The sequence below is a fragment of the Trachypithecus francoisi genome, unplaced genomic scaffold, assembly GCF_009764315.1.
Source record: "Trachypithecus francoisi isolate TF-2019V2 unplaced genomic scaffold, Tfra_2.0 Lachesis_group14, whole genome shotgun sequence".
Taxonomy (NCBI): domain Eukaryota; kingdom Metazoa; phylum Chordata; class Mammalia; order Primates; family Cercopithecidae; genus Trachypithecus; species Trachypithecus francoisi.
In genome coordinates this window covers 3826584-3844966 of record NW_022681459.1, presented here as the reverse complement: position 1 = coordinate 3844966, position 18383 = coordinate 3826584, and positions in this window count along the sequence as shown.

Here is an 18383-nt window from a genome sequence, read left to right as displayed (position 1 = left end):
ATAGCACAACTTCTGTGTTATTTTAGTTTATTTCTTTTTTGAGTAGGTGATGCAATTATGTAGCTCCAACTTCAGTAGATGTAAAAGGATTTAAAAGTAAAAAATTATAGCTGAGCACAGTGGCTGATGCCTATAATCCCAGCACTTTGGGAGGCCAAGGCAGGTAAATCACTTGAGGCCAGGAGTTCCAGATCAGTCAAGGCAACATGGCAAAACCCTGTCTCTACTTAAAGAAAAAAAAAAGGAAAAAATTTTTTCTTATGCCTGACTGCCAGTCACCTAGACTTTCTCTAGAAGCAATAACAGTTATCAGCTTGTAGCATAGAAGTATGGATGGCCATGGGAGGAAGATTCCCAGTACCTAGTAAAATGAACCATTATTGAAACAATACCTGCAAGTGCTATGATGTCATCATGACCTTGGGACAAAGGCAGCATCATAAAACCAGTAAATACAGTCCACCGTACCTGCCTGGGTAAAGCAGGAGGCTTTTTGGTTTACTGGTAAGATTTCTGGGCTGGCATATGCCTTGCCTGTTGCAGCATGCAGATGTTCTCTATCTGGTGGCTCAGGAATTCCTGGACAGCGTTTGTGGCTTGGCTGTATCTTAACACCTAATGACCCACTGGTGGGGATTATGGTACCAGGTCCCTGGGTCCTGGTATAACCTCATGGGCTAGACAGGCAGGAGTCTGGTTCAACTGCTTAGGTAAACCTTTTTTAAATCAGGAGCTGGCTAAGGGAGATATCATAAAACAGCCTTTGAAGATATAAGAATTCTGTGTTTTTGTTTCTCAAGAGGACCTGCTAATCCTCTTAGAGATCAATTAGTGGTGAATAAGTGAAGGAGAATTCCTAACTCTCTTGAAGGAGAATTCCTAACTCTCTTGAAGGAGAATTCCTCACTCTCTTAAAGGAATGTAAGTGGTGGCGAAGTGTTTGGCCTACGTTGTTCCCATGTGGTGCCTGAGTCACCAGAGGTGAGCAGTGGAAATAGGAGCTATGGCTTATGCACCAGAAGTCCTAATCTGAGGGTTCGAGGAGTCTAGGTGTTTCAGAAAATTAAGCTAGAAAATACTTGAAATTGTTTATATTTCTTGACTGATTAAATAAATTACAGTAAAAAAAAAAAAAAAAAAAAAAAATACCCACACAGGAATCAGGAGGAATAACTGTCCATGATTCAGCTCCTTGTAACTGTCCATGATTCAGCTTCTTGATCATCTGCCAGTGCTTGTGGTTCCTGGTAAGTCTGTTTTAACCACAGCCTGACTTCCCCTGAGTACCAGCACCAAGTCCCTAAGGCCGACCTGATGGCCAAGGAGTTTTAGCCTTTGGTTAGGAACATGAGCGTGTGTGTGTGTAACAAGTTGGATAGTTCTGAGTTATTTAGGAAGAAATGTACACACAGGAATAGAAAGAGACTATGAACAAATTTTAGTTCAGGACTTTCTAGAAACTGATGTCAAGATAGGATTTGAAGTGTGAGAAATTTCTTGGAGAAAATACTTGTGAAGGAAAATTGAGCGGAAAAAAGGAGGGTTGAGAGAGCTTCAGATGCAACACTGATCTCATCCCTGGGAAGGAGAGAGGGGAGGAAGGAAGAGTGAGTAGGAAGAGTCTTAGACTGCCATGCAGTTCTAAGAAAGTTTTGTCCAGGTTGACGGGGAGTCCTCAAGTCAAAGTCACCAGGTAAAAAATGGGTCTGCCTTTGTTTCTGTGCCACACTTGGCCATCAGCCATGAGCAGCCCATGAGAAGCTTAATCTCAGTACCCACGCATAGGGATACAGAACACAACACCTGGGGTCGTCCCAGGGGGTCTGCGCAGACAAGGTGCTTTTACAATTTTGCATATCTGCAATCAATTTTTGTAGGAGTTTGGAGTATTTTAGGAGGTAGAGGAGGTGAAGTGAAATTGCAATAACAACAGCCACAATAATCTGCAAGTATACATGCACCAAGCCTTTCCTAAGAACTACACATGTGTGAAATAATGTAATGCTTACAGTAGCATTGGGAAATGATACTTTACGCAGGGCTTTCTCAATTTCAAATGACAGAAACTCAGCTAAAATTAACTTGAGTAAAAAAAAAAAAGAAAGGAAAGAAATTATCTGCTCATGGAATAACCAAAATGTCTCAGAGCTGGGATTAGAGGGAAGCCAAGTAAGGTAAACTCATGCAAGTGCAGACTAAGATCCTGTTTTCATTTAAAAATTAGCCAGGCGCGGTGGCTCATGCCTGTAATCCTAGCACTTTGGGGGGCCAAGGTGGGCGGATCACAAGGTCAGGAGTTCAAGACCAGCCTGGCCAACACAGTGAAATCCCGTCTCTACTAAAAATAGAAAAACTTAGCCGGGTGTGGTGGCAGCCTCCCAGCTACTTGGGAGTCTGAGGCAGCAGAACTGCTTGAACCCAGGAGGCAGAGGTTGCAGTGAGCTGATATTGCGCATTGCACAGCCTGGGTGAGACTCCATCTCCAAAAAAAATGCGAGACTCCATCTCCAAAAAAAAAAAAAATTAGTATTTTACCATTTGACCCAGCAATCCCATTACTGAGTATATACCCAAAGGAATATAAATCATTCATTTATAAAGATACATGTGTGCGTATGTTCATTGCAGCACTATTCACAATAGCAAAGACTTGGAACCAACCCAAATGCCCATCAATGATAGACTGGATAAGGAAAATGTGGTACATACGCATCATGGAATACTATGCAACCATAAAAAGGAATGAGATCATGTCCTTTGCAGGAATGTGGGCGAAACTGGAAGCCTCCTCCTCAGCAAATTAACACAGAAACAGCAAACCAAACACTGCATGTTCTCACTTATAAATGGGAGCTGAACAATGAGAACACATGGACACAGGGAGGGGAACCACACACACTGGGGCTTGTCAAGGGAGGATGAGTTTTGGGAGAGAACATTAGGGATAAGAGCTAATGCATCCTGGGCTTAATACCTAGGTGATGGGTTGTTAGGTGCAGAAAACCACCATGGCACACATTTACCTATGTAACAAACCTGTGCATGTGCCCCGGAACTTAAAAAAATAATAATACGTATTTTTTTAATTAGTACTTTTGGGCCAGGCATGGTGGTTCACGCTTGTAATCCTAGCACTTTGGGAGGCTGAGGCAGGCAGATCACCTGAGGTCAGCAGTTCGAGACCAGCCTGGTCAACATGGCAAAACCCTGTCTCTACTAAAAATACAGAAAAATTAGCCGGGCATGGTGGCACATGCCTGTAATCCCAGCTACTCTGGAGTCTGAGGCATGAGAATCACTTGAACCCAGGAAGCGGAGGTTACAGTGTGCCGAAATCACACCACTGCACTCCAGCCCGGGTGACAGAGACGCAGGACTCTGTCTAAAAAAATTAAAATAAAATAAATAAATAATAGTATTTTTTTCCTCGTGGATTTTTTTGGGCATTAATTTTGTTTCTTAAAAGTATTATTGGAAATATCTTCTATGTTCATGTTCTGACAAATAAGAGGGAATAATATATTTTATTGAATTAAAGAATTAAAATATTTTTATTATAAAAAAGAAAATATTACATTTTCTTTTATTACTGAGGTTTCACATCATGATTCAGCTCCTTTGGCTCTGCTTTTATTTGGTTTGGCTGTATGTTAGGCAGGTGCTTTCTACGTGTGGCTTTTAATACTCGCAGTCTTAGATGGAGAGAAGCTGTTTCTTTTCTAAGCGTGCCACTTATTCATCTTTGAAAAAATATTCTGCTTGAATCCATCTGAAACCTACGACACTCTAGAGGAATTTTTGAATGATAGGGTACCCTCCCATCCAGGAAGATGTGGAGTTTCTGGATTAATCCTCGTTCCTTTATTTTTGGAAACTCAAAATTTTTTAAAAATCATGTTTATAGTTTTTAAAATTCTCGTTAGAAGGTAGAAATAATTTTATCAATAACTAAGTTTTCATATTGACTGGGCAAAAAATACAAAATATCCTTCATTGAGGCAGCATTTTATGAAATGTTAACATTTTTCTCTTTGTGAAATGATACATCAAGAACATCTTGTTAAATGGGAAAAAAGCAAGATACAAAACTGTTTATCATATAACACAATTTGTGTGAAATATGTGTTTGTGTGTATGTATGTTAAAATGTACAGTTTTTTTCTGGAAAGGTATACAAAAAAACTGATAACAGTGATTGCTTCTGAGAAAGAGAGTTGTATGCCTGGGAGATGAGACAAGAACTAAATTTTCACTGTATATCCTTTTCTATCTTTTGAATATGTATATACATGCATTGCCTGTTTAAAAAATAAATAACTTTTTATATAATTACTCTATTTTTCACAACAAATATGTGATGGACACGATTATAGATATTAGGGAACAAGCAAGTTTTTTGTGCTCCTGGAGTAAATCACCAGGCCTTAATTTAATCGATTTAGTAGAAAATGAAATTCGTTCTAAGATCCCTACTGTGTAATATAGTCAAATAGCATGGCTACATTTGAATGATCAGTATTGACATGGAAGGTTGTTTTCATTTTTTCACTTCTGACTTCCTTTATTCAAAATGAGACCCAGCAGAGGTACAGAGTCAGGCATGCTGGAGTTTTGACAAATGTGCTGAGATTAAAGAGACAGCAAGTAGTGTTAGTTGATAATGGCAGTCTGTCCCCAATCGTAAATGCAAAGTAGAATTCATTACTGACCTCTGCCCCTAACAATAAATACGGGTTGTTTAATCAACAATGTTAAGGACTGTTCATACATTGGTATCCAAAATTCCTGGGAGTACACAGATTTTTATGAACACCTATTTTCTGGGGTCCAAAGAGTTAACCAAGTGCCTCTGGTTATCATTTAGGAGGTGGTTCTCATAATTCTGAGGAAGCCTAAGTGCCTCCATAAATTTGCAGGATCCTTAGCTACTACTCCAGGAGGCAGTAGGTGGTCAGGAGGATGGTAACAGGTCACAGAATGCTAGGCAAGATGAGAGCAATGTATGCTCCTCCAATTAGGAGACATGGAGAAGCAGCAGAAAGAACAGTGGCTCCATGACAGTGAGTAGCATTACCTCCTGTTTGTTCCTGTGCTAAACCCCAGAGTCTGAAGAGCTTCCATGCCAATATTAGTAGCTAATGGAAGGATTTATGGCTGCACAGGAACCGTGGGGCCAAATAGTTATCCCATTACCAGAGGTAGGAGAAGGAACCCATTCATAAAATAAGGAACTGTTCTGCCGCTAATGTGTCTAGATTTGGTTCTGATAATTTCTTCCCTAGATTGTGCATCTTAGAAGTCTGGAAGAAACAGCTTCTCTGCCTCCGTTTTTATCTTTTTCAATATCTTGGGCTTTATTAGTATGAAAACAATTACTGTTGGTAGGTTGGTTATTCAAGTCTTTCTGGACTAGTTAGGTAAAATGCTTGATTAGTATATTTACATCAGTGTTTTCTCCTCTTTATGGTTTTAAATCACCATCGGTGATTTTCTAATATCTATGAGTCTAAGTCATAGAAGTTAAGAAGAAAGAAGAGCCAAAAGACCAATCTTTCTCATTCACTTTGCAAATAATGCTAAAATTAAGGGGGTAAAAAGAGCTACTAATCTATCCCTATTGAAAGACAAATGATTTTGCTAAAATTAGTTGACAGTTTGGAAAAATAAATTTAGTTGGTTCACGTTACAACAGCATAACCAAATGGATTAAAGAACTTAAAAAATGAAGCAATAGAATAACTAGAAGAATATATGTGTGTGTATGTGTGTGTGTATTTGACATTTGATCATATTTATATGACCAAATGTGAAGGTTTGAGTGTATGCTGCTGCCAATGTCAGAAAAATATGTTGCTTCCAAGTGCAGGGGAGGACTCTGTAGGGCAGGAATGCCTATAGGTCAAAAAGAGAGGACAAATGGTTACACACACACACACACACACACACACACACACACAGAGAGAGAGAAAAAACCTTTACTATTTTTGGTAAATTTTATTGAAATATAACATACTTGTGGAAATGTACACAAATCATAAATGTGGATACATTTTCAGCAAGTGAACTTTCCTGTGTAATTACATAAAACAAAAGGAAGAAAACATAAAGGAAATGATTGATAAGTTTAACAGCACAAACAATTTAAAAGATCTGTATGTCAAAAAATGTCAAACACAATTACAAAGGAAAAAATGACAAAGTAGAAAAATATTTGCAAATAAATGATGTAGGATAATTACCTTAGTCTTTATGTTTTCAAAGTAAAAAACTCATTAAGAAACTTGAATATTACATCTCAGGAATGGGGACCTGGCGTGGTGGCTCACGCCTGTAATCCTAGCACTTTGAGAGGCTGAGGCGGGTGGATCACCTGAGGTCAGGAGTTCCAGACCAACCTGGCCAACATGGTGAAACCCCGTCTCTTTATTTTTATTTTTATTTATTTATTTATTTTTTGAGATGGAATTTTGCTCTTGTTGTCCAGCCTGGAGTGCAGTGGCCCAATCTCGGTTCACTGCAACCTCCGCTTCCCGGGTTCAAGTGATTCTTCTGCCTCCCAAGTAGCTGGGATTAAAAGCATGCACTACCACACGCAGCTAATTTTGTATTGTTCGTAGAGATGAGGTTTCACCATGTGGGTCAGGCTGGTCTCGAACTCCTGACCTCAAGTGATCTACCTGCCTTGGCCTCCCAAAGTGGTGGGATTATAGGCATGAGCCACCGTGTTCAGCCTGAAACCCAATCTCTACTAAAATACGAAAGTTAGCCGGGTGTGGTGGCTCATTCCTGTAATCCCAGCTACTCAGGAGGCTGAGACAGGAGAATCACTTGAATCTGGGAGGCCGAGGTTGCAGTGAGCGGAGATTATGCCACTGTACTCCAGCCTGAGTGACAGAGAGAGATGCCGTCTCAAAAAACAAAACAAACAAAAAAAATGGGTAAGGTATACAAGAGGAAATTAAATATATGAAAATAAAAACCCTTTTCTAGTAGTTAAATAAACTGTCCATACTGAAAAAAACATATACTTCCCTATAATGGAAGGTGCAGGGACAGCATTGTATATGCATTTCTGGTGGGAGTATAAACTAGCTGCTTAGCGTGAGTGTGGGGTGACAGTGAGGAGTGGGAAGGAGGTGACTGTGTGTAGTTTACAGTGGTTACCAGGGGCTTGCAACCTATATAGGCACTTTTACCCAAACATTCTACTTCTAGAAATGTGCTTCAAGTAAATAACAATAAAACACAAGGAATAACTTAAATAGATTTTATTTAAACAGATTCACTGCTGCTTGATTGGTTGGTAAAAAAAAAAAAAATTGGGGAAATTTTTTTCTAAAGACAATAGGGTGTATAGCTGTAATGGTATGATCTTCTTCAGCCATTAAAAGACACCATGGCCCAGTGCAGTGGTGCACAACTGTAGTCCCAGCTACTCAGGAGGCTAAGGCAGGAGGGTCACTTGAACACAGGAGTCTGAAGCTGTATGCACCATGATTGCACCTGGGACTAGTCACTGCACTCCAGCCTGGGCAACATAATCAGACTCTGCATCTTAAGAAAAAAAGATACCACAGAAGACTATTGAATAAGTGAAAAAAATTGTAATATGTTAAGTGAAGACATCAAACTGTAAAACTAAACATATGCTAAAATTCCAGTTTTTGAAATGAGTTATCTATATAGAGAGACATACTGAAAAAAGACTGGTAGGTCTTCCATCAGAATACGAACAGGTCTGGATGAAGAAATATAAGTGCTTTTTAGTTTCTCCTTGTTCTTTTTTATAGTTTCCAAGTTTTCTGTAATGAGTACTAACTAATTTTGTAATCAGCAAAAATAAACAGTATAGGTAATAAAAATAATTTTAAAATTTTCTATTGTGTGATTCCGTAAAGTTCATATCCTAGGCAGTAAACATTTCCCATATATACACACACATATATACATATATACACACACGTATATATACATATATACGTGTGTGTATATATACACATATGTGCGTGCGTGTGTGTGTGTATACATATATATATATATTTTTTTTTTTTTTTTTTTTTAGAGACAGGGTTGCGCTCTGTCACCCAGGCTGGAGTGCAGTGGTGCAATCATAGCTCACTGCAGCCTCAACTATCTCAGCTGAAGCAATTCTCTCACCTCGCCCTCCGAGTAGCTGAGACTACAGGTATGCATCACCTTCCCTGGCTAATTGTTTTTTCTTTCTTTCTTTCTTTCTTTCTTTTTTTTTTTTTTTGAGGCGGTGTCTCGCTCTGTCACCCGGCTGGAGTGCAGTGGCCGGATCTCAGCTCACTGCAAGCTCCGCCTCCCGGGTTCACGCCATTCTCCTGCCTCAGCCTCCCGAGTAGCTGGGACTACAGGCGCCACCACCTCGCCCGGCTAGTTTTTTGTATTTTTTAGTAGAGACGGGGTTTCACCGGATTAGCCAGGATGGTCTCGATCTCCTGACCTCGTGATCCGCCCGTCTCGGCCTCCCAAAGTACTGGGATTACAGGCTTGAGCCACCGCGCCCAGCCTAATTGTTTTTTCTTTTTGTTCTTTTGGTTGAGATGGTGTCTCACTATGTTGCCCAGGCTGTTCTTGAATTCCTGGCCTCAAGTGATTCTCCTGCTTTGGCCTCCCAAAGTGCAGGGATTATAGTGGTGACTCTTTTTATCATCTCTGTCTAAAAAGATTAAGAAATATTATACTAATCTTTACAGATGTACATGTTATATTTGCCTCTCTGTGGTGAAATCCAGGCTCTTGAGAAGCATTCAACACATAATTTAAGGATTAATTAAGAATAACTGCTAATAGGCTAGGCACAGTGGCTCACGCCTATAATCCCAGCACTTTGGGAGGCCGAGGCAGGCAGATCACCTGAGATCAGGAGTTCGAGACCAGCTTGGTCAACATGATGAAATGCCATCTCTACCAAAAATACAAAAATTAGCCAGGTGTGGTGGCACATGCCTTTAGTCCCAGCTACCTAGGAGGCTGAGACAGGAGAACTGCTTGAACCCAGGACACAGAGACTGCAGTGAGCTAAGATCACACCACTGCACTCCATGCTGGCCAACAGAATAAGACTCCATCTCAAAAAAAGAGAGAGAGAAGGAAGGAAGGAAGGAAGGAAGGAAGGGAGGGAGGGAGGGACGGAGGGAGGGAGGGAGGAAGGAAGGACCGCATAACCACTGAACTACCAATGAAATACCCTTGACAAACAATGGAGACACATATTCCCCCAGAACACCAACTAGATAAATGTATTAAATTCCTAGTGACTCAAATTACTGTGATAATATCTCAGCACTGTTTGAAAAGGTCCACTGAATTCCAATTATATAAATATTAAGCTTTTATTCACCTGCCTAATGGGATTATCTGTCACCAGGGATCACATGATTTTTTTTTCTCTCTTTTTCTGCAAAAGATGTTGCCAGTGCCTGCCTGTATGAGTGGAGATGGAAAATCACCCCGACCAGATCATTGTGCCTTTTTTGCACTGAGAAAGCTTGAGCGATGACCAGGAGAAAGGTGAAAAGAGGCATTTTGTTTAAAGTCAGCTCCTGAGCTGAGACGTTGAGAGCATTTACATTAGGAGTCCATGGTCTTCTGGGAAGGGAGACACGAATACTTCTTTCTTGCTCCCCAAGCTTGTTCCCTAAGATTTGCTTTCTGGTAGATTTGTAGATCTGGACCAGGTGATCCCAACCAAGGCCCAGATGTGAATAATGCAGCACAGTACCCAAAATAAGATGTGGGAGCCAAGAGCTGGCTCTGACCTCTAAATCAGAGCCCTGAGGAGCTCTGCAGTGCTGGAGGAGTTGGCCCTGCAGTCTCTACTACACCAGCCACCCTGGGCCCCCTGCTTCTTTTTATTTATTTATTTAGAGACGGAGTCTGGCTCTGCCGCCCAGGCTGGAGTGCAGTGGCACAATCTCGGCTCACTGCAACCTCCACCTCCCGGGTTCAAACGATTCTTCTGCCTCAGCCTCCCAAGTAGCTGGGATTACAGGTGTGTGCCACCACACCCAGCTAATTTTTGTATTTTTAGTAGAGACGGGTTTTCACCATGTTGGACAGCCTGGTATCAAACTCCTAACCTCATGATCCACCTGCCTTGGCCTCCCAAAGTGCTGGAATTACAGGTGTGAGCCACCATGCCTGGCCCCTGCTTCTTGAGTTACTATTATTGTGACTGGAAGGGCTGGACCCTTACAACTCTCACTTAGGATTTTTGCCTCTCAGGGGATGCATGTGCTTGAGGATCTACTGTGATTTTAAAGGGTTCTGCACCAGCAGCCCTAATGATGGCAATCTCTACTTTGATTCTCTGGATAAAGACTTTGAAGACAGAAGCAATACTTACTTCTCCACAATACTTACAGAGCAATACTCACTTCCGCTCTTAGACCCAGGCCAGTGAGACCACTGCTGTGAATCCCACACTGGAAAGCGCCACACATATTACTGAAACAACCACCAAATAAATGTATTAAAGAACACATAGGCCAGCCGCGTTGGCTCACGCTTGTAATCCCAGCACTTTGGGAGGCTGAGGCAGGTGGATCACTTGAGGTCAGGAGTTCAAGACCAGCCTGGTCAACACAGTGAAACCCCATCTCTACTAAAAATACAAAAATTAGCCAGGCATGGTGGCCCATGTCTGTAATCCCAGCTACTCAGGAGGCTGAGGTGGGAGAACTGCTTTAACCTGAGAGGCAGAGGTTGCAGTGAGCTGTGACCACACCACTGCACTCTAGCCTGGGCAACAGAGTGAGACTCATCTCAAAAAAGAAAACAAAAAACAAGACCAAAACACAGGGACAACTTTGTCATTCTAATGACCAAGCAGATGCAGAATGACCTGCCACCCTAAATGATCACTCCCGAGGCTAACATCATTGAGGCCCCAGGGAAATGATGGATTCTCCACATGTCCTGCAGATGTTCTTGAAACCAAAAGCCATCATGACCAAATATGGAGGTTTAAGGATATGCTGCCGCCAATGTCAGACAAATTCACTGCCTTGGAGCGCAGAGAGGCTCTTCAGTCCAGGAGTGCCTAGGTAAAAAGAAAGCACAAAGGGTCAAATCTTTGCACTCAGATAGATAGCATGAATGCAGTAGATCTTGCCTAATGGAATCATCATTGTCCAGGTAATGAGGACCTTCCATTTTCTGGCTTGTTTTCATGTTCCCAGTTAGGAGTACCTCTGAAGGAACTCAAGAATGACAGAGTGTTTGGAACAGCACTACGTAAAGCTGAATAATTCCTCTTACTCATAAACGTTCATATAGTCTGAGCATACTGAAATGGGAGAAGGAGTCTTTATTTTGGCAACTAGATGGACACTGAATGCTAGAATTATGCTGATTTTAGTTTCAAATATTAATATAAAATATACTTCAGTTCAAAAATTGAAATAAAAATTCAGCACTTAAAAATAATGTTGGGCCAGGCACGGTGGCTCACGCCTGTAATCCTAGCACTTTGGGAGGCTGAGGTGGGTGGATCACCTGAGGTCGGGAGTTCAAAACCAGCCTGACCAACGTGGAGAAACCCCCATCTCTACTAAAAATACAAAATTAGCTGGGCGTGGTGGCTCATTCCTGTAATCCCAGCTACTCGGGAGGCTGAGGCAGGAGAATCACTTGAACCCGGGTGGCAGGGGTTGCAGTGAGCTGAGATCGTGCCATTGCACTCCAGCCTGGGCAACAAGAAGGAAATTCTGTCTCAAATAATAATAATAATAATAATAATAATTTTGATTTGAAATTGTAATATTCCTTAATTATCATTTGTAGTTCTCAAAAAATAAAAAAATTTGTTCATGTTTTGATTTTTCATGTTTCTTTAATTTCCATTTTTTGATAAAAGTAATAATCAAATATTGTATACTTTGTACACATTCATCATCAAATTTTGCACCCTTTGAATATAATTACATTTTATTATTTATGTATGTATTTTGTTTTTTTGAGACAGGGTCTCACTATATCTCCCAGGCTGCTCTCCAATTCCTGGGCTCAAGCAATCCTCCTGCCTCGCCCTCCCAAAGTGCTAGAATTACAGGCATTAACCACCACATGCAGCCACATTTTATTTTTTAATTCCAATGTCTTTACTGTCTATAGATTGCAAATTATTAGAAAATCGTAAAGGCAGCAATGAAATTTGTGTTTTATTGCAATGAGGATCAATGAGGATGATAAAAATTAATTGCTATAAATAATAACATTTATAAATTATACATCTCTGTTTTTGAAACAGCAAACAGAGGATGGTACCCTATTTTTCTCCCTTTCTCTTCCTCTAGTTTGTTGTATGCATAGGGAAAAAATAGGATAATGAGGAAATAATCTCTTTAATTTCAAACAATATCAGCTTTGCCCTTATCAACCAGAACTTTTAAATTGAATTAATTTTAAAAGCTTGATTTACCAAAAATACTCTTTTAATTCCCCACTTCACTTATTTACATTCCTCTTTCTAAAATGAATACTATAGAAAAGAATGAAAAGGAAGCTTAGTGGGGGCCAATTCAAATAACACCTGTAAGGAGGCATGTATGATATACAAACAACAGGAAGTGGATTATACATAGGTCACATTTTGGTGCATTATTTTTCTTAGCATTCTTGGAACCCACTGTAATCCACACCTACATAAATCTGTCAACAATACTCCTGGTAGGAATGTAATTTGGGAAGGGTTTATGGAAAATATGCAAGGTATATTCAGAGCATTGTAAATAATAAGGGTAGTAATTGGGTAGCTAATTTATAATGAGTTCTTCTTTCGTATTGTCACTATTGTTTTATTTAAATTATTTCCTTTAATCCTTTTTTTTTTCTTTTTTTTTGAGACGGAGTCTTGCTCTGTTGCCCAGGCTGGAGTACAGTGGCACAATCTCGGCTCACTGCAAACTTCGCTTCCTGCGTTCATGCCATTCTCCTGCCTCAGCCTCCCAAGTGGCTGGGATTACAGGTGTGTGCCACCATACCCAACTAATTTTTGTATTTTCAGTAGAGACGGGGTTTCACCATGTTGGCCAGGCCAGTCTTGAACTCCTGACCTTGTGATCCGCCTGCCTCGGCGTCCCAAAGTGCTGGGATTACAGGCATGAACCACTGAGCCTGGCATTATTTCATTTAATTCTTACTCTAGGGAAGGGTACTATTATTTTTTCCCCTTTAGAGAAAACCAAAGCCAAAGATACTAAGTATTTTGTATCGAGTTTCACAGCTGGTAAATGGAGGTGAGGTGCAAACCCAAACAATCTTATTGTGAAACTTCCACTTTTGAGAATTAAATTAGGCCCTAGGGTCTGGCCTTGCTTCCGATGCTGCCTCTGACATTTATTAATTGTGTGACTTCAGGAAATGATACTTTCTCAGCCTAGATTTTCTCATTTGTAAAATGACAGTAGCATCTTAGGTTTACGTGATCATTAAAAGAGATAATGTAGGTAAAGTTCTTTGTAAAATATCTGGTACTAGAGTAAGTGCTCAATAAATGTTACTTATAACTATATTATTATTTTTAACTGCTTTTTATACTACTTTGAACATATTGATGCTCATTGATCTAGTAAATCTACATTTTGGAATCTATTCTGAGGAAATAATCAAACATGGATATGCAGACAAATGCATGTACAAGGATGTTCTCTGAATTTCAATAAAAATCAGATTTTAGAAAAAAATTAGGTAGCAAGGGGGAAATAATTAAATAAATGACTCCATATGATGGACTGTTAGCTGACATGAGTCCATGCAAGGTGGCCCATGCCTGTAATTCTAGCACTTTGGGAGGCCGAGATGGGAGGATCACTTGAGCCTAGGAGTTTGAGAACAGCCTGGGTGATATAGCGTGACCCTATCGCTGCAAAAAATGTAAAAATTAGCCTGGTGTGGTGGTGCTCATCTGTATTCCCAGCTACTAGGGAGGCTGAGGCAGGAGGATCCCTTGAGCCCAGGAGTTCAAGGCTGTAGTGAGCCATGATTGTGCCACTATACTCCAGCCTTGGCCGCAGAATGAGACCCTCTCTCAAAAAAAATAAATAATGACTTCTCTACAAATGGATTCATAATATACATTCTATTTCTAAATACAATTATAATTTAAATTTACAATATGGCCAGGTGTGGTGGTTCACACCTGTAATCCCAGCACTTTGGGAGGCCGAAGTGGGCAGATCACCTGAGATTGGGAGTTCGAGACCAGCCTGGCCAACATGGAGAAACCCTGTCTCTACTAAAAATACAAAATTAGCCAGGCATGTCAGCATGCGCCTATAGTCCCAGCTACTCAGGAGGCTGAGGCAGGGGAATCACTTGAACCCGGGAGGCAGAGGTTGTAGTGAGCTGAGATCACGCCATTGCACTCCAGCCTGGGCAACAAGAATGAAACTCCGTATCAAAAAAAAAAAAAAAGAAAAAAAAAATTACAATAGAAAAGAAGCAAGTGAAATGGAAGAAATTCATTTGAATTTGAAATTCAAAATCAGCATATTTTCTCAAGTCAGTGGTAGGTGAAGTAGAAAAAAAAATCAGAGCATATTTCTTTACCAAAAGAGATACTATTTCCTAGAAGATTTATCTTAACAATGAATTTGTGGAAAATATAGAAGAATTGGAGTCAGTGTGTTTATTTAATAAAATCTTTTTTTTTTTTTTTTTGAGACGGAGTCTCGCTCTGCCGCCCAGGCTGGAGTGCAGTGGCCGGATCTCAGCTCACTGCAAGCTCCGCCTCCCGGGTTCACGCCATTCTCCTGCCTCAGCCTCCCGAGTAGCTGGGACTACAGGCGCCCGCCACGTCGCCCGGCTAGTTTTTTGGTATTTTTTTTAGTAGAGACGGGGTTTCACCATGTTAGCCAGGATGGTCTCGATCTTCTGACCTCGTGATCCGCCCGTCTCGGCCTCCCAAAGTGCTGGGATTACAGGCTTGAGCCACCGCGCCCGGCCTAATAAAATCTTTACAGTTTACCTGTTAAGTCTTCTAGAAAAAGATCGAAAACCTTAACATTCCTGTAATTCCTGTTAACTTTGTTATTCACATTATTATTATTTGTATATTGTATAATTTTTAACTTTTATTTTCTACTCTATTGATACAAACTAGAAATTTTAATAAATTTCCATAGGAACTTAGTGTCATTTCTCCGATTTGAAAGAGTCAATGCTCACTGCTAGTTTTTTTACTATAATTTCTGTTTCTGAATGCTTCACTTTGGTTAATCTCTTAATCAGCTGGTCTTCCTTAACAAGTAATTCTTTTTTTTTTCCTTTTAGACACAGGGTCTTAGTCTGTTGCACACTGGAGTACAGTACCACAATTATGTCTCATTGCAGGCTTGACTTCCCAGGCTCAAGCAATCCTCCTGCCTTGGCCTCCCAAAGTGCTAGGATTACAGGCAGGAGCCACAATGTCTGCCCTAGTTCTTTTAATGAATCTTGCATTGCCAAATTTTTTTTTTTTTTTTTTTTTGAGACAGAGTTTTGCTCTTGTCTTCCAGGCTGGAGTATAAATGGTGTGATCTCGGCTCACTGCAACCTCTGCCTCCTGGGTTCAAGTGATACTCCTGCCTCAGCCTCCCGAGTAGCTGGGATTACAGGCACCTGCCACCACTCCCAGCTAATTATATATTTTTAGTAGAGATGGGGTTTCACCACACTGGCCAGGCTGGTGTTGAAATCCTGACCTCAGGTGATCCACCTGCCTTGGCCTCCCAAGGTGCTGGGATTAGAGGCATGAGCCACCGCACCTGATGCCTAACATTTTGTATTTATGAAAATACACACTTCTGCTCTTGAATAACATCTTCTCTGAATATGTTATTCCTGGATCACAGTGTATATGTTTAATATTTTGGGGCCACATGCTATTTCCCTTTTAGAGGATTGTTTTAATTATCCATTGCTGTGAAACCAATTACTGGAAATTTTCGCCTCTTAACACAAATCTTTATTATGATGTGCGGAGGATCAGGAATCTGGTAGCAGCTCAGCTTCAAGGTCTGGCTCAGGATCTCTCATGATACTGCATTCAAGCTGTGGGCTAGGGCCGTAGTCACATCAAGGGCTGGCCAGAACTAGAACTTCCACTTCCAAGACGGCTCACTCATGTGGTGGTTGTTGCAAGTTAGTTTCTCGTTGGCTGTTTGTGAAATATTTCAGTTCCTTATCATGTTGACCTTTGCAGAGCAGCTGGGTTACACCAGGGTGACTGGTCCAAGGGAGAATGAAGTGAACCAGGACAGAGGCTACAGTGTCTTTTTTTTTTTTTTTTTTTGAGATGGAGTTTCACTCTTGTTGCCCACGCTGGAGGGCAATGGCGCCATCTCGGCTTACCGCAACCTCTGCCTCCCGGGTTCAAGCGATTCTCCTGTCTCAGCCTCCCGAGTAGCTAGGATTATAGGCATGTGCCACCATGCCCTGCTAATTTTTTGTATTTTTTTAGTACAGACGGCTTTCTCCATGTTGATCAGGCTGGTCTCGAACTCCTGACCCCAGGTGATCCGCCCGCTTTGGCCTCCCAAAGTGCTGGGATTACAGGCATGAGCCACTGCACTTGGCCTACAGTGTCTTTTATAACATAGTCCTGGGTGTGACATACCATCACTTCCACGGGATCCTGTTGGTCACACAGACCAACCCTGTTAAAATGAGGAAGATGACTACACAAGGATATAAACACCAGGAGGCAGGAATCATTGAAGGTCATTTTGGACTTTGGCTACCATTGCCCTTTTTTCCTTCTGGCATTGAGTATTGCCACGGAGAAGTCGCATTAGGCCAAAGTTTTCTCCTTTTGGTGGCAGTTTATCTATAAAATCTAGATGCCGAGAAAAAAAGTCTTTATTCTTGAACCTCATTAGCTTGTCTGTGAGTTGAATGTGCAAAATCAAATTTTCTTCGAGGTGATATTTTGTTCTGCAGATTCAGTTTTTGGCTCATTTCAGGGATATTTCTTGAATTGTATCTTTGAATAAAACTTTCTTTACATTTGTTGAGTTTCCTTCAAGAACATCAGTTATACTTAGATTCTTTTCATATTGAATGCCTTTAATCTTTATCTTTTTCATTATGCTTTCATTATGACTGTCTTCTTATTTATCATCAGTTGAAAAGTTTTGCACTAATATTGTTTTGGTCCTTATTTTTTTTTTCTTTAGGACTGCAATATTTTACTTGTTTTCAGAATATCATTATGTTATTTGATCATTTTGTCTGAGAGATTTTCGCAGCTCATGTTTTTGTTAAGCTATCTTATAGTATAAAATAATTGTTAAAATACTTTCTTCTATTCTATAATACAGGATCCTAGATATCTCCCAGTATTATTTGGTTAAACTAAAGGGAAAATATATATAAACAATATTAAATAGCACTTTATAACTTTCAATTCTCATAAGTCTGAGGCACCTGGAAAAGAAGTGCTTTTTTTCCTCTGCCCTTGTGAACATGACAGGGTAATGGATGATACTTAAATAACCAAGTAACTCCGTAGCCCCTCCAGTTCTGACATGTAAGTAGGAATTCAGAAAAGACAACCTGGGTACAGGTTTGGTGAAAGAAAATTGTCATTAATGTCTAATACCTTTTTTACCTTTACATTCTTCTTACAACACGTTTTTGTAGATTATTCAAATTTTTTTGTTGGTATTTTTCCATACTAAATATTGTTTAAAATAAGTAAAACCAACAGGAGGTTTTGGGATATCGTTTTAATTCCTAAATATTAGACATGTAGTTGATTTTTACTTTGTCCATTTTATGTCCATGTGCAATTTTAAATATATTTAGTATATATTTCCATAATTGTTTTAGACATATAAACAGATATGTATACATATTTTAAAACACTCACACATACACGTATCTTGGAGCACATTAGAGATACTTTCTGACACCTGCTTTTTTCACTTATTGATATTGAAAAATTTTCATCTCAGAACATATTTATTCAATTGTTTTAAAAAGTATCAGGATTTAGTTACCTTGTTCTCTGCAGACATTTGTTTCCATTTATGCATATATGCTGTATGGCTGCAACACTGATCTTTGTTCATATATCTATGTGTGCAGACATGAAAGTAGGTCTATAGGACAAAGTCTTAGGAGGAATTCATGAAATTCTTAACGTACGTTAGGTGTGATTTGTGAGGCATCATTCTCTAAGAGGGACTTTACCTGTGTCCTTTGAAAGTGGGTGTATTAGTCTGTTTCCATTACTATACAGGAATGCCTGAGACTGGGTAATTTATAAAGGCAAGAGGTTTATTTTGGCTCACGGTTCTGCAGGCTGTACAGTAAGCATAATGCTGGCATCTGCTTCTGGTAACGACCTCAGGAAGCTTACAGTCATGGTGGAA